Genomic DNA, 18,125 nt, shown 5'->3' with positions numbered 1-18,125 from the left:
CTCAAACAATCTTATTAGTAGGTACTACTAATATCTCCATTTTATAGCAAAAAAAGTGAAGCACAAAGAGGTTTAATAAGTCTTTTCAAAGGCACCCAGCTACACAGGAGAACAAGGCAGAACTATATGGCCTCGTGGTGACAGAAGTACAGACTATTTTTCTTTTTCAAGCTGTCTTATATTATGGTTGAAATATTGCTTAAATTATTTTTAAATGAAGGATTTTGTGTAATCTTTTCCACTCAGAAAAAGTTAAAGGTGAAAAATATAGCTCTGTAGTGCTTTGCCAAATTATGTAGTGATTTCTCTAACTCTTTGAGGATTTTTTAGTTATAGAAGCACCTGGGAAAACACGGGTCAGGACTCTGCTCCCGGCATCATTCCTAATAAACCAGCCTCAGCTATAACCTGATCCAGGGACAGTTAATGCAGCAGGTTCTTGGGAACAATCAGATGTACCACGCATGTGGAATGAAGATGACGATCGTGTGTTCTCATTTACCTGGTGAACACACTGCATTAGTCTACTGGAGGGAGCACTTTCACCCTGGAGAAACAACTATGATCAAATTATAGAAAATAGTGCTTTTCTTGATTACAGAGCCACCAGTTAGAAAAATATATATATAATCACAGGTCTTTTTTCTTTTCATAAATAAAAGTCTGCAAGAAATTGTACCTTGAGCATTTTTATCATATGATGTACCAATATTTTCACTTTTCACTGAAGAAAACAGGTAAATCTGATTATCATCCTGCACATATACTTGGTTTCGATTTCTTTCAGAGAAATAATACACTGGCTTCTCTTACATGTTGTGGGGCCACAGGATTGTTGTGATATTGTCAGTAGATCCCAAACACCGATTAACTCGTCACTCCAAACTAGTCTTCTTCTCAAGCTCATTCCTAAGGATACTCTTTTTTAAAAAATTCAATATATTAAGATTTAAATATTTTAAGAACTTTTCCTATAAGCCTTCAGCAATAATGAAAGATAGCTGAGACAGAAGAAGAAAATACAAACATACAGAAGCTAATTTCCACCTAAGACAATTACATTGATTTATTTTTGATTAGAAACTACTTATATTGATTGGGAATAATTGCAACTATTTGGACTTTGCTGATTTTTTTCTCAGCTTTTTTTTTTTTTTTTAAATATCAGTGACCTGAGATGTTCAGAGAGTTGGTCAATACATAAAAGAAAACCACTAATTTATCCTCTTTACCTACTACCAAACAAATTCACTTAGAGGTGAGGTTCCAGAAATGCCTTCTTTTTTTTTTTTTTTTTTTTTTTTGAGACAGTGCCTCAAGCTATCCCCCTGGGTAAAGTGCCATCACAGCTCACAGCAATCTCCAACTCCTGGGCTCAAGTGAGTCCCCTGCCTCAGCCTCCCAAGTTAGCTGGGACCACAGGTACCCACCACAGCGCCCGGCTATTTTTTGGTTGCAGCCATCATTGTTGTTTTGGTGGGCCCGGGCTGGATTTGAACCCGCAACCTTAGGTGTATGTGGCTGGCGCCTTAGCCACTTGAGCCACCATTGCCAAGCCCAGAAATGCCTTCTTCATGACTAACCAGCAGTTAGATTATATGGCTTCTGGGACAGTATGCAGGTCAGCCAGCCAGAGTCAGGTGCAAACTTTGCTAATGCTTCTCAGCTTTGCCTGAGTCATGTCCACTATCAGTCTTGTTTTCCCTTAGTGGCCAGATGAAGGAAAGGGCAATGATTAAAACCTACTCCACATCACATCTGTAAAACCTTTAGAATTCTCCTAACAGGATTTCTTTCTACAAAGTGGAACAAAACACTAAATTACATTAAGAACCTTTAATGGAACACTGTGGAAAAAAACTATATATATATAAATTATAAAAGAATAAATATATATATAAAGCCTTTGCTATGTTGAGGGGGAAGTTATATATTTTATACATGATATTTTATATATTATTTGATAACATATACAAATTATACACTTGCCAGTTGAGAATTCTCTTTAAAAAAACAACCATAGTATCTTAACTTTATTTATTTATTTTTTAATAGATTTTTGTTTGTTTGTTTGTTTGTTTTTGCAGGTTTTGGCCGGGGCTGGGTTTGAACCTGCCATCTCTGACATACGGGGCCAACGTCCTACTCCCTCGAGCCACAGGTGCCACCCCATCTTAAATTTATTTTTACGAAAGTATTTCTACTTGAAAGGACATTAAGAAGGATTTCATTGAGACACAGAATGTTTTGTAAATATGATTCAGCATAAAATGTATGATAATCATTTGAACAGAAGTTTAGGAATGATTTCACAAACCTCAGTTTCAACAGCTTAATGTGCATCTTTTTATCGGTCAGTGTTTTGGGTTTTTTTTTAAGTGATCATGAAGTGGAATGACTGTGCTTCACGTGGGAATGGGAATTTACTTCTTTGAAACTATGGAAGTTAAATAGGCAATCTTTTCCCTACTCGATGTTTCCCCCGGGCAATTGAAGCAACATCAAAAATACACTACTGGGACCTCATCAAATTAAAAAGCTCTGCACAGCCAAAAGCACAGTAATTAAAGCAAGTAGACAGCCCTCAGAATGGGAGAAGATATTTGCTGGTTATGTCTCCGACAAAGGTTTAATAACCAGAATCCATAGAGAACTCAAACATGTTAGCAAGAAGAGAACAAGTGATCCCCTCTCAGGGTGGGCAAGGGACTTGAAGAGAAACTTCTCTGAAGAAGACAGATGCATGGCCTACAAACATATGAAAAAATGCTCACCATCCTTAATCATCAGAGAAACGCAAATCAAAACTACTTTGAGATATCATCTAACACCAGTAAGATTAGCCTATATCACAAAATCCCAAAATCACAGATGCTGGTGTGGTTGTGGAGAAAAGGGAACACTTCTACACTGCTGGTGGGATTGCAAACTAATATGTTTCTTTTGGAAAGATATCTGGAGAACACTTAAAGAACTAAAAATAGACCTGTCATTCGATCCTATAATGCCTCTATTAGGTATATATCCAGAAGACCAAAAATCACACTACTACAAAGATATTTGTATCAGAATGTTGACTATAGCCAATTCATAATTGCTAGGTCATGGAAGAAGCCCAAAAGCCCATCAATCCATGAATGGATCAGTAAATTGTGGTATATGTACACCACGGAATACTATGCAGCCATTAAGAAAGATGGAGACTTTACCTCCTTCATGTTTACATGGATGGAGCTGGAAAATATTCTTCTTAACAAAGTATCCCAAGAATGGAAGAAAAAGTATCCAATGTACTCAACCCTACTATGAAACTAATTTATAGCTTTCATAGGAAAGCTATGACCCAATTTTAACCCAGGAATATGGGGAGAGGGGGAAGGGAGGGGGACGGATGAGTGTAGGGAGGGTGATTGGTGGGATCACGTCTATGGTTCATCCTATAAGGGTACATGTGAATCTCTCCAATTGTAGAATATAAATGTCTTAACACAATAACTAAGAAAAAGACATGAAGGCTATGTTAACCAGTTGTATGAAAGTATTTCAAATTGTACACAGAAACAGTACACTGTACCCCATGATAGTATTAATGTACACTGCTATGATTAAAAAAAAAAAAAGCAAGACTGGCTAGAAAGAAAAAAAAATCTCAATAAAAGTCTTGGTTTCCATTAAAAAAAAATTCAGAAGAAAACTTAGATTTTTCAGGATACAGGAATAGCATTAAAAATGATAAATATATATAAAAAAGAAACTATGGTAGTTTTGCTAGGATTTAATGTCTATATAAAGTGGAAAGTTAGAATATAGCTGCCTCAAATTGGCCCTGTTCCAGCTATCCATCTCTTTTCAGGAATTATATTAGGGCATATTTATAAAAATTTGGTAGAGCTGGGCACAGTGGCTCACGCCTATAATCCTAGCACTCTGGGAAGTGTGGTATTCCCCCACTCCCCAGCACCGAGGAAGGTGGGTTGTTTGAACTCACAAGTTTGAGGCCAGCATGAGCAAGAAGAGCGAGATCCCTACTCTAAAAAAATAGCCGGGTGTTGTGTCAGGCTCCTGTTGCCCCATCTACTCCAGATGCTGAGGCAAGAGGTTCTCTTGAGCCCAAAAGTTTAAAGTTGCTATGAGCTATGATGCCAGAGCACTCAACCCTAGAGTGACTGAGTGAGACTCTGTCTCAAAAAAAAACAAAAAAAAAACAAAAAAAAAACAAACTGGTGGAAAAACTACACTCTAATTTCCTTCTTTCCAAACACTAGTTGCTTAAATCCACCCACAGATCAGAATCAATTGCTGCTTCTTCGGGGCATAAACTCCCCACTCTGCCCCTTAAGCACACTCTCTGTCACTCTGCTTTGCATTAGTTATTTGTTTGGAGGTTGATTTCCTCCACCAGATTGTAAGCTCCTTGATGGCCCAACTCTGTATCTTGTTTATTCAAGTGTACCCTACAACAGAGGTGTCATAAACTTTATTGTCTAATCATAGACAATTTTGAAAGTGAAAAGCAGAGATTAATAAATACTCCAGAACAATAGGTGTAGCAGAAGCAGTAGGCAGGTGTAGGCATAAGTGTAACCTCTGACCTCAGACAGACCTGGTCCAGACCTGATTCTGACACCAGCTACCTATTTGACCTTAAGTGTTGCTTGTTCTTTCTAAATCTCAGTTTTCTCATCTGCACAATAAGTAAAATATGAGTAGACGTCTCATAGTACTTTGGGAATTAAATGAGATAATATATAAGAAATGCTTAGTTCCATGTCATGCCATTATGTTGCAAACATTGGAAAATAAAACAATATGTTGGATCCTCCAATTGAATTGAATCTAAATCTCTTGCTTTTCTCCCAATTGTTTACTTTTTCCTTCAACTCATTTCCCCCTCTAATCTCCTGTAGCTTCTCTTTTTTTCTGTTTTCCCTGAAATTGCTTTCAGCGATTTGTGGGTTTTCTCTTTCTGTATTTTCTTGGGTTCTTGGGGAGGGGTGGAGATAGATAGCGACTCATTCATTCAATGGGCATTTGCTAAGAACTTCTTGTGTTCTTAGGGCAAAAATAGACATGTGTACCGACAAACCTTTCTTTTTAGTTTCTCCTTACTATAGCCCCATCTTTATCTCTGGCTTTTCCAATGTCTTCTGAGTACCTTATTTGAAGTTTGTATTTTTCATGTATGTTAGACTCTATTTATATAGCCTTGACCTTCTTAAGCTGAATTCTTATGACTGTGTTTGAAAATGGCCTCAGATGGGCACAGCTCCAGAGGGACTGGGATACCAGTTTATTCAACCATGTATTCCTCTGAGATCTGCATCCACAGTCATGAACAGCAAAATAACTAGATATATAACGTTGTCCCTTTGTAACTGTTTTCTGATCATGACCTGGTCTTCTCCAGTCTTATCCTGGTTTCTCTGAGGATGAATGAAGATCTGCTTAAGGATAGAACTTGGTTCACTTGCCAGAGTTATGAGTTCCCAGTATCAGACTTCCTATTATTATCTGCCACGAGTGACAGTATGTTCAGGTACCATTAACTAGGCATTTTTGGTCAAGTTAAAAAAATAATAACCTACCTCAATAAATTCATTATGTGAAACAATAAATTTACATTGCAAGGACTAACTTATGTATTTCCCTTTCCATCCTCCCCCTCCCTCCACACAGACCAGAAAACATGTTGTATGTTTATTTAATGTGCATAAGGCACAATGAATCATCAACACTTTCTTTTCTTTTCACTGGACATTTGTGGACCTGATACAGGTATTCTCTAGAACTCACATGCCGAAGACGGCAATGAGAGAAAAGTAATATGATTTCAGCCCAACTCACAAATTGGTATGGGAGGCCTACTGGCAAAGCACAGCCTGTCGCTTTCAGCAAGTGAGCTAAGAAACCACATGAGAAATTTATGCAGCTTTGAATTTACTGTTTTTGAACAAGATATTTCAGAGAAGTTATACAAAGTGTGGATGAAAGTACACGCATTTCAACTTATCTACCATGAGAACTTGGTGACTATTTTGTTGTAAACGCTCTTAGACAACTTAAGATTTCCTAAGAGTTGAATTTTGTAATTTAAAAACATTGGTTGAAATTCAAAACTCAAAACAATAAACGAAGATGGTAGCATAGGGATTGGAAATAGTGAGAATCATTTTGAAATTTTATAATCACTTTATAGTGATTTTAGCACATTCTATAATGATTCGGGTACAGCAGCTCCTTCTTCCCAAACCACAGATAACATGCCTGGTGCCACATCCTTCACGCCACCCCACATTGTGTCCCGTACCCACTTTACTTAACAGTGTGATAGGGAGGGAAGGCAAAGAGCTGTGGGTGAAGGTCACAGATGAATACATGGCTGATTAAACAAGGTGAAGGTAACTTGTAGTATGTCAGAAAATGTCACAAATTTCATTCCACAGAGTTGGGTGTGAGAAGCTTCATGAGCGTCTGCCTCATTCTGCACTGATCCGGGCACAGCTGCTCCTGACTGCCTCTGCTAACTGCCCAGGGCCTGACCCACAAACCAGGAAAGTCCTGGGCCTATTTGTACCTATCACTTTGATTTAAGTTATAAGTCCTTATTCTAGTCTTATCAGGTTTTAGATAGCAAAACTCACTCTTGCAGAAATACCTTGCTGCTCTCAGTAACTGTTCTTTTTGTACTGGCCTCGCCCCTGTAGCCTTGCCCCTCTTTGTAGAATTTAGGTTTTCTTTTCCAGGTGTGTTAAGATCTGATTTTATTTCTTCATTATCAATTCCTAGGGGACCGTCTGTTGCTCTTTATAGGAGCTACCAAACTAGGATGAGTTTTCCTCTTAAAATTCTAGACCACTTGCATGCCTTTAAAAATAAAATAATGCAGAGTTGACTGGAAAATTGATCACTCCTCTCTAATAAGATTAGTTATAATTGTCAAAGAACAGATTCTATTCTCTGATGAAATCTAATAGTAAAATCCAGTGATACTCAATTTCCCTTGCACGTGTCCTGTCACAGTTTATGATAAAAACTTTTGTTCAAAGCTGAAAACAATTTACTATCTTGTCCCTTGAGCCTTCTTACAAAAATGCAAATCAGATCACAGTAGGATCTCCTACTTAAAACACCTTGATGTTCTGTATGCCCTGTTGAATAAAACCAGAGCTCCTGAGAGTGTTACATAAAGACCAGAGAGTCTGACATTTACAGGATTGGTGGTAAGGAGGAGGAGAGGCCTGGGAAAAACTGGGCCATGCAAGTGTCATCCATTGACACTGTGCTAGAATTAGAGAATGATTCGCCAGATATTCCAAATTTTCTAAAAAGCCTGGAGAGCCAGAGATTTCTATGTGTAAGATCCCAAGGTTTAAATATGGGACTTCATTTAAAGAAAACTATTGAATGAGCCAAATAAAACCCACCTAAATTCGGCCTGTGGGTCCCTATTAGCAATGCTGTACTCTGACCTACATCTACCTGTAAGGCTTCAGCTCTCGCTCTGTCCTCTCACACACATAACCCATACTCTGATCATAGTCCAATACTGGCAGTTCTGGAAATGCAGCACACTTTGGTGCCTTCCATCAGGTATTCCCCAACCCTCATCTTCAGTCATATGTTCAAAAGCCCTTCCTATCCCCTTTTCTTACCTGCAAACACATATGACTGAAATCAGCAAGGGCCTCTCTTTAAGGCATCCCAGACTCCTCTCTCCTACCAGACTCACCATACTATCCCTTGTCACCCCCACCTCCAAAATCTATATAACCTCCTTATTATACCCATAGTATTTTGCTCTTATTTGTTTTTCTGAGTCCTCCTAAAAGACCCCAAGTTCCCCAAAGGCAGGGATAGTTTCTTACCATCTATTGCAGTACTTGGTACACCATCATCATTACCAATAGATATAGTACTTACCATGTTCCCAGTGTTTTACAGGTGAACCTGAACTCTCACATAAACCCGGTACAACTGTCCTAATTTTATAGATAAAGAAACTTAAGCAGAGCATAACAAGATTCAACACTAAGGAGTCCAGAGTCAGACTATGTTCTAGTCCAGCGGTTCTGAACCTGTGGGTCACGACTCACAGGAACTGTATTAAAGGGCCACGGCATTAGGAAGGTTGAGAACCACTGCTTAGGCTATCTCTCCGTCACTCTATGTTTATGAAATTGGGTGAGTTTCTGGGAAGGAGTATTCCAGTAGAGCTTCGCTACCATATTTCTTCCCAAAGGGATTAGTGCTATTTTTTTTGAAATAAAATGGGTCATTTCCTAGCAGTTGACCACTCCAGTACTTCCAATCCCTTTCCTATGTATCTTTCAGTTCACAGTGAAATAGAAGGGCTCAGAGACAAGTAGTGTTGAAAGATTCTAAACCCACCAACCCTTCCCAATTCATCTGCCCCTAATTTAACCTTGGTGAAAAATAGAGTGCAGCCTGACCCAGTGATAACCCCATTAGGCACTTTCTTTTGATGCAAACAGCAATTTAAGCAAATATGCCCTTTCATTTTTTCTAGTGCTCTTTGTTATTGTAGTAAAATCCAAGTTGCGCTTTGTGTGGGAAAATCAAAGAGCCAAAGACAGGGGGACTTTTCATTATACACAGAAGTGCAACAGAATGCTTTTTATTCCCATTCAAACTGTTATTACTTATCTGCGTGACTAAGGAATGGAAGATCTAAAAAGAAACTAAGTGCTGGACTGGCCTCTGCTCCTTCACCCAAATGGGAGTTTCACAAGTGCGTTTGAAGTTTCAGGTCAAGTGCTGTCACTCTGGAAAACCAGTGGGTCTGCATTTTCCTTTATACTGCAAGGACTCTAACTGCAGACATTGTTCCTGGTTTTATCTAATTATAAATATCCAACTAAAGTAGTTAAATGTTTAAAAAAGGTGGAGAACTGATAATACATAAGAGAATCTGAGGTACTCTGTTGACACCAATATAATGTATCCAAGAACAATGGTAGAAGTCATTTCAGGCTATTAATCAGTAATCTAAAAGCATTGTGTCTGTGGCGATTGCCTTTCTCTTGGCTAACATCTGTGAATTAATTGATCATTAAAAATCAGATAAAGGAATGTGCTAAAAGCATACATTAAAATGCAAATGGTTTCTGGACCGTTATTACCTGGAAACTAAAGAAAAAAAAAATACTGGTGGGCTGTAATTCACAGAAATTGTTTGTAAGGCTTAAACTTGACCTTCAAAAACATTTTGGTTATCACCTTGCTTCAAAATGAACAATGTTTCTGTGGTTAAAATTCTACCTCATTTTCCTTAAGATATTTGAGACTAAGAAAATTCAATCCCTTACTTAAGATTTATTTCCATAGGTTTTCTACAGAAAGCATGTGAAAGACTTCATTCCACAGATGGGCTTTATTTCCCCCCCCCCAAATTTGGCCCTACCTTGTATTCCTGACCCGTGAGAGGTGCTGCCACCTGCTGGCCATTGGTGTATGACTGTAGGAATAGTTCTGGGTCCTTCAGGAAAGAACCATGAAAAACCACATGCATTGTTCTAGAAGCAACAAAAGTAAATTACACCAAAGTACACTTATCACTTTAGAATTATAGAATTATTTAGGTTATAACTCCTCTCTTGTCTCCCTACTCTCTCTCTCTCTTTTTTCTTCTCTTATGAAGCCAAACCAACTCAAGCTTTGGACAATTTACCTGCTGGTTAAAAAAAAAAAATGCAAACTTTTGCTGCCCCCTGCTGTTCGGGTTTCTTAGCATTCATTTCCTTTTGCTAAAACCAAAAATATATTAATTAATTAAGGTGTTCCTCATTCATTCCTTCAGTCATTAACTCAGTTATTCATTCAACAAATGAATATAAACCACACTACAAGCCTACAAATTATGCTCTATTTGAGATGGCCAGATACAAAATGGTGACCAGTGTGACAAGGAAAGAAAAATAAAGCAACTCAAGACAAATTTACATGAAAGTCTGTTTTAAAGTGTCCCTCGTGCCCCTCTGTTCAGTTGTGCCAAGTCTGTGATGGCTGGCCTCAATGATGGCCTTTGGAAGAGACGGAAGGAGGGTGGAAGGGGAAGGAGAAGCTGAGGGAAGGGAATACGGATGAGGGGAGGGAGGAGCAGAAGGAAGGGTGGTCCAGCGAAGTGGGTAGGACTTAATACACTCTCAACAGGAAGAGAAGACTACCTCTTGCTTCCTCTTTATTTTAAGTACATTATGAGCCCAAAACTTTGAAATAAAGCTCTAGATCAGCAATTCTCAACCTGTGGGTTGCGACCCACAGGAACTGTATTAAAGGGCCACAGCATTAGGAAGGTTGAGAACCACTGAACTAGATGATGTTATTGAACGATATTATTTTAGGAGCAAGATGATGTTTTAACTTAATTGTAGCAATTATTGTCAGAGGGTCTAGAATAAAATTTTGCACCTAGTGCAAGATTTTGGGGGAGCCCTCTGAAGCTCTCAGCTACACCTTGTGTTCCTTCTCTCTCCTCTGCTCCATTGACCAGCAAGAGAGATTTTTCAGTTGGATCAGATGCTTCTCCAGTGATTGCCAATATTGCATATCTACTTCTATTATAGCCACTTAAAACAACTGGCAGTCTCAGAGAAGTGCCATCATATCTCTGTGAAATACTGTCACTTCCCCTGAAACTTGGGTACTTACCTCTCCCTATGCTTTTCCTCCTTTTTTTGTGAGTTGCTCCAAGACAGACCACTATCACATGTCATCTCCTCCAGGAAGTTTTCCCTGATTCATTCTTCCCAAGCTGCTGGTGTTATTGAGACTCTTCTTTTTGTTGATATGGCGCATCACATTTATTGGTTTGCATATGTTAAACCACCTTTGCACCCCAAAGATAAATCCCCTTGATCATGAAGAACATGTCCTTTTAATGTGCTGTTGAATTGAGTTAGTCAGTATATGATTTACCATATTAAGAGAATAAAGGACACAAGCCATAGGATCATCTCAATCAATGAAGTAAAAGCATTTGACAAGGTATGACATCCTTTAATCATAAAACCCTCAACAAATTAGGTATAGAAAAAATGCTCTTCAATATCATAAAGGCCATATATAACATACTCAATGGTCAAAAGTTGAAAGGTTTTCCTCTAACAGCAGGAAGAGGACAAGAATGTCACCTTACCACTTCTATTCAGCATAGTACTGAAAGTCCTAGCTAGAGCAATTAAAAATGAAAATAAATAAAATGCATCAAAACATGAAAGTATAGAGACCAAGATTCTTTGTCCCCTAAAGGTTTGCGTGAAAATCACTGACATGAGTAGATTGATAAGAGAAAAGGCATACAAATTTATTTAATGTGTATACACAGGAGCCTTCACAACAAATACCAAAGATACAGGTGAAATTGTCCATTTTTATGCTTCAGTTCAAGAAAGGGTAGATGGCTGGGTAGAAATAATGATTGGGCAAAAAGGGTATGATGTAATGCTAACCGACTCATTGGGGAAACCAGCAAGACCTGTTTAGCTTCTTCTTGGACTCTTTGAGCATGCATTCCTTCCTTCTGGGTGTGGGGTTCTCTAGAATGGAGGGGGTCTTATGACTTAGAGTCAAACAAGGTATGTCAGATAATTTTTTATGGCCAGTGTTTATACAGAATAAATTTAGGTTTTATTGCTTTTGGAGGAGAGTGGAAAGGGAGTTCTGACTTTTATGACCCATCTTGGGGAAAAAGGTTCCTAGTTTCTATGACTAGCCTCAGAGAGAGTGGGACTGAGACAGAGAACAGGTCAGAGAAAACTTTGCTTCTGAGGCCCTCATTCTGGGATACTGTTTCCTGAGCCCTAACAAAAGGAAAAAGCCAAAGTGGCTTTTTTTGCCACTAAAAATGGCTAAATTTGCTCATAACATGGTTAAGTATATAGAAAACACTAAAGGCTCCACCTAAAACCTCTTGGAACTAACAAACAAATTCAGTTAAGTTGCACAATCAAGGTACAAAAATCAGTTGCATTTCTACACTCCAACAACAAACTATCTAAAAAAAATTAAGAAAGTGAATCCTTTTATAATAGCATCCAAAAAAAAAAAAATACTTAGGAGCAAATTTAGCCAAGGATGTAAAAGATTTGTATACTAAAAGCTACCAAACATTGATAGAATGTCTGATAGAAGAAATTTAAAAACAGCACAAATAAATGGAAAAATATTCTGTTTATAGATTGGAAGAATTAATAATGTCAAAATGTCTATACTACCCAAGGTGATCTACAAATTTAATTTAATCCTTATCAAAATTCTAATGGATCCTTCATAGAAATAGAAACAACATTTAAATAAAGTCACTTGTAACACAACCTCCCATCACCCGTGTGAAAGTGTTCTAATTATTGTTCCCTATCATTGCTAACCTTTTTTTTTCTTAGCTATTCTTGAGGTTCTTGTTGTTATTCAGCATACAATTTTGGACCTGGTAGAACCTCAATAAATATTTCTTAATTCAGTGTGTGTTTTATGAGTGTTATAATAAGGTGATTTAGATGGACAATCTTATCCTACATGATACTTTTATCTCAAAGACTTCTAAAGTTTGTGAATCAGATTTTCCTTAAGTGTCAATAGGAAAAAAAATCTGAAAATCCATATAGAACCACAAAAGACCCTGAAAAACTCTAACAATCTTGAACAAAAAGAATGAGGCTGGAGGCATCCTATGGCCTGACTTCAAAATACATTATAAAACTACAGGAATAAAAACAGTATGACAAATGTTTGTGGTGACAAATATGCTAATGACCCTGATTTGATCATTACACATTGTATACATGTATGAAAATATCACTGTATCCCATACACATATGCAATTATTTTTCATCAACTATAAGTAACAGGAAAAAATTTTTTTAAAAGCTTCAGCATATCATAAAAAGAGACACAGAATAGAAAGCCCAGAAATGAACCCACATATTTATGGTTAATGGATTTTTTTACAAAGCTGTCAACCCTTATCTCATGCTATACACAAAAGTCAAGCCAAAATATATTAAAGACTTATTAAAACCTAAAACTGTAAAACTACTAAAAGAAAACATAAGAGGAAAGCCCCATGACATTGGTTTGGGCAATGATTTCTCAGATATGACCCCAAGAGCATAGGGCAACAATATCTCCAGGCTGTTCTTCATGCTCTTCAATCTGCCAAAGCTTCTGTTCTTTCTTTTTTTGAGATAGAATCTCACTCTGTCACACTGGGGTTGAGTACCATGGCATCATGATAACTCACGGCAACCTCAAACTCTTGGGGTCAAGCAGCAATCCCCAGCCTCAGCTTTCCAAGTAACAGGGACTATCGGCACTAGCCACAACACTAGCTAAATTTTTTTCTTTCTTTTTTTCTTTTTCTTTCCTTTTCTTTTTTTTTTTGAGACAGAAACTCACTCTGCACCCCCAGGTAGTTTTCCATGGCGTCATGATAACTCACAGCAACCTCAAACTCTTAAGCTTAAGTAATCATCTTGCTTCACTTTTTCTATTTCTAGTAGAGACAGGGTCTTGCTCTAGCTCAGGCTGGTCTCCATCTCTTGAGCGCAAGCAATCCACCTGCCTCAGCCTCCCAGAGTGCTAGGATTATAGGCATGGGCCTCTGTGCCAGGCCTCAGAGTTTCTGATCTTAATGAAATAGTCATTGTTGAGTTTTGTCTTAATTTCCCAGAGTCAGATGGAGAAAAATAAGTCTTCCAAAAGCACTTATTTTCAACTTACAAATCTTGTTATTCTATTTATAAATTGGATGTAATGAGAAATATCACCTTCACTTTTTCATTGATAATTAGATTACTTTGGGATCAACATTTCTATACTGATCAGAATAATTCCCCTCAATATTCTTCTATAATTATTTTCAGTTAAATATTTTAAATAATTTTTTTTTAATTTTTGACTTATTTACTCAATTTTCAAGCTTTTGGCAGAACAAATTTATAGCAACTATAAAAAATGTTTCCATAGACTCAGATAACTCTTGAAATAGGATTATGTACATGCAGAAAACACAACAAATCAAAATATCTTAAACAATATTATATTATATAAAAACTTAATCAAATTATCTTTGCCAAAAAAAAAAAAATTATCTTTGCCTTTTAGCTTAAAATCAAAAGTAAAATAAAAAAATTGTAGATCATTAATAAATTAGGATTACAGTATTACAGTAATAATCTAGGTATGATTCTATGTTCTATGTGAAATTCTATGTATGATTATATGTTTTATAAAGTTTAAACAAGAAACATGGAATTTTCTCCAAATTTAACACAAAGATATTAAAGTTATATTTACTTTATTTCATCCTTTCTATATTTAATTCAAAACCTTCACATGGTAGAAAGGCACTTATTTAGGAGGAGCATAAAATTTACTGTGTTTGCAGGGTATATGAATAACAAAAGAATTCAAGTCATTTATGTAGATATAAAATTAATATAATGTACATCCTTATTTTTCCCTCAAAAATTTGGGGAAAAAAGTAGACATTTACACAACAAAATATGGTATTTTCTAAACTGACACACATTTGAGAGGGAAAGGGGAATGCTTAAAATAACTAAAATGTGTTCATTGATCTGTATCAGAGATAAACCAGGGCTGTCCCCAAGCAGGCTGATGGTCACTCCATACTTATCCAAATATAAGAGTGTGCCTACAGCTTGGATAAGCAGAACTTCTAGGTCAAGTGTTCATGATAACATGTTTATATAGGTCAGAGATTTGAGACCAGGACATAGGACTTGAGAGCCATCTGCTTCCTAAATGATCGATCTGTGTCACAGGAGGAGGTTTTCTCATAATTGTTCCATCAATTTTATATCCTTAACAATGATTTTGTGATTTATACCTCCCAATTTCAAGATATACTTTTTTATTGGCTTTATTAATTTTTTTATTTTTTTAAGCACTAATAATTGTACATATTCATAGAATACATAGTGATATTTTAATACATGTCATGTATGATAATGACCTCAGAGTAATTAGTATATGAATTATCTCAGTCAACATTTCTTTGTTTTGGGAACATTCAATATACTCCTTCTAGCTATGTGAAACTACAATATATTATTTGTAACTATAGTTATCCCACAAGTGCTACAGAACACTAGAGCTGATTTCTCCTATCTAGCTGTAATTGTATTCTTTAACAAATCTCTCCCTGTACTTTCCTTACCAACATCTAGTATCCTTTTTTCTACTGTGAGTTCTATGGGAGCAACTTCTTTTAGCTTGCACATACAAATGAGAGCGGGTGGTCTTTAACTTTCTGTTCCTGGCTTACTTCACTTAACATAATGTCCTCCAGTTCCATCCATGTCACCACAAATGGCAGGATTTCATTCTTTTTTATGACTGAGTAGTATTATGTGATGTTATGTACCATATCTTTCTTAATTCACTCATCCATCATTAGACAGACTCTGCATCTTGGCTATTGTGACTACATTGCAGTAAGCATGGGGTAGCAGATGTCTCTCTGATATAATAAGTCCTTCCCTTTGGATTCATTCACAGTTATGTGATTACTGGATCATATGGTAGTTCTACTTGTAATTTCTGAGGAACCTCCATACTGTTCTCCATAATGGCTGGACCTGCCAATACTTTGGTTCTCCAACACTTTGGTTCTTTCCATAATGTATACTTTCCAACACTTCGGTTCTCTTCATACCCATTCTTCTCACCACTTCCCCACACCCCCCACCTCCCTAATTTCTTGGCTCATCTCTCTAGAGTCTCTCTAGATTCGAGATACCTAATTAGAATTAGGTATCGCTTTCTCCAGGAAGACCTCAAAAGGTGTGCCCTGCTCTGTGCTTTCACAGTATCTCGCCTCCCCCTTACCATACTGTTTCATAATATTTGATTTCTCTTTTTGACTCTTCTTACCTGATCGGGAGTTTCTTAAGGGCTAAAAGAGTAAAAGTCACACATGTTTCTCTCTTCAGCACTCAGCTTGAGGCCCAGTGCATGGTAGAAAGAGTAAAATAATAATTTAGAGTTCAAGCTTTGCACTTAAGACAGATTGAGGACTGAATCCTAATTACTTTGGGTCTAGAAACTTAGGGAGACTTCTTAAAGGTATTGAGTCCCCTGTTCCTCCTGTGATGACACGGATGACGATGCCTACCCTTGACTTTCTCACACATCACATTCTACCTAGAGTTTTGTTATTTTAGTTAAAGATCTGATCTTTATGGAATTCATAGACCCCTGGGTGAGGTAACAGTTTAGCTGCTTTTCAACATTTACTACTTAACAGGATTGACGCTTTGATTGACCATCGGAGAGAAAGAAGGCCCAGAAGGTCCAAAAAGACAAGGATGTTTTGAAAGAGAAAAGAAAGTGGAAAAAATGAGGTGAGGGGATTCAATGTCTCTCAGTCTTCTCACCTGTAAAATGGGGATAATAATAGTATTCACATCAATATCTGTGAGGATTAAATGAAGAATACATGGCTCTGAATAAATATTAACAATTTTCACTGTTGTTCTTGAAGATGCTCAGAAGATAAACACAACCCCTTTCTAATTTCATTTTTAGAAATTTTATTTCCAGACAGCACACATATTTGGCAGGGAAGGAAAACAATACTGTTAATTTCCTATACTTTCATTTTTCTTCACTGCACTCAGGTGTGCCCTAAGTTCCAAAAAGTAGAATGAAGAGCAAGAGCCACACAAGGATTGTGATATGTGTCTCTCATCAAAGCCCAGATCCTGACGTGCTAAGGAAAGCAGATTATGCCACATGTGCCTCTAACTTCTTGGTCCGTTTCTAGATAGAGCAAACAAAGTGAGAATCATGTCCCTTTAGCGCAAGATTGAATGGATTTTCTCCTTCACCAAAGGAGATATAGGGTTTAGGGCTTCATCTTGTACTTTGCTTATCCTACCTAGAAATAGATAGGATATGAGGATGTGAGAATTCTGAGATTCCAGGATGAATGGCCAGTCTGTCGACCAGGATATGTTCTTAATGTGCAATAATCCTCTAGAGAAAGTAGAAAAGTAACAAGACTTTAATAAATATGAATTGTATGCAACTTAATTTATCTTCAGTAGGGCTCTAGAAATGATAGGACAGATACAATTTGAAATAAGCTCTGAAGAAAAGAAAAGGTAGTCGCAACAGAAGCTATTTCTGGGGTCACATGGAATTAGAATAGAAGGAAGGAACAAGAAAACTATAGGAATAGAACGTCAGTGGATTGCAATAAGGCCAATGCAGGAACCTCAACATCTAGAGCACACCAACTTTAAAGCAGACTGAGAAAATGGACCTGCTTATCTCATTTCAAAATGTATAGCTCTTTTCGCAACCAGAAATACAGATGCCAAGTTTTGCTTTATTGTTGGAGTTCCACTTTCATTAAAAGTCATTCTAAGGAATTACCACTTAAAATGTGCTGTAAATATTTTTTGAAGAAGTTAGTATGTCATTTATAATTCTCTCTATAAAGTACCACATAATAATATACTTTAAAAACAGGATTTAAGTAGTGTTTTCTTCTCCTGTGGCATAGGATTATACTTCATCACTCTGATAATGAGAGAATGAGCTTTTTCTTTGTTTTTCTCCCTTGTTTTCTCTGAAAAATATTTTTTGAGACAGAGATGTCGCCCTTGGTAGAGTACTGTGACATCATAGCTCACAGCAACCTCAAACTTGGGCTTAAGCGATTCTCTTGCTTCAGCCTCCCAAGTAGCTGAGACTACAGGCACCCGCCATGACGCCCAGCTATTTTTTTGTTGTAGTTGTCATTGCTGTTTAGCAGGCCCAGGCCAGGTTCAAACCTGGCAACCCTGGTGTATGTGGCCAGCGCCCTAACCACTGAGCTACTGGTGCCGAGCACCAAAATTTTAATGTAAGTAATAGTCTTACACTGACTTATTAGACAAGCACAAGACATTTAGAAAATTCAAGTTAATTAGGCATTCTATGACAAAAACATCCAAGTCCTACAAGTCCTGGGTATTTAAAATGTCAATGTTTAAAGGGCATAATGATCTATACTATACACCATCCCAGTAAAGACATAGCTCTGTACATTTTAAATTAATAAAATAATTCAATTTGTTCAGTTATTTATCACAATC

The 18,125-nt window shown here is 37.2% G+C and overlaps 1 pseudogene; it reads right to left on the bottom strand.

The window, feature by feature from the left end:
* The window catches only part of LOC100943710, a 62,643-nt pseudogene that overhangs the window by 41,095 nt on the left and 3,423 nt on the right, over nt 1–18,125 (bottom strand).

Source organism: Otolemur garnettii, unplaced genomic scaffold (genome assembly GCF_000181295.1).
Source record: "Otolemur garnettii isolate 467f Iridium unplaced genomic scaffold, OtoGar3 scaffold00006, whole genome shotgun sequence".
Lineage (NCBI taxonomy): Eukaryota > Metazoa > Chordata > Mammalia > Primates > Galagidae > Otolemur > Otolemur garnettii.
This window is presented reverse-complemented; position numbering and strand designations above follow the sequence as displayed.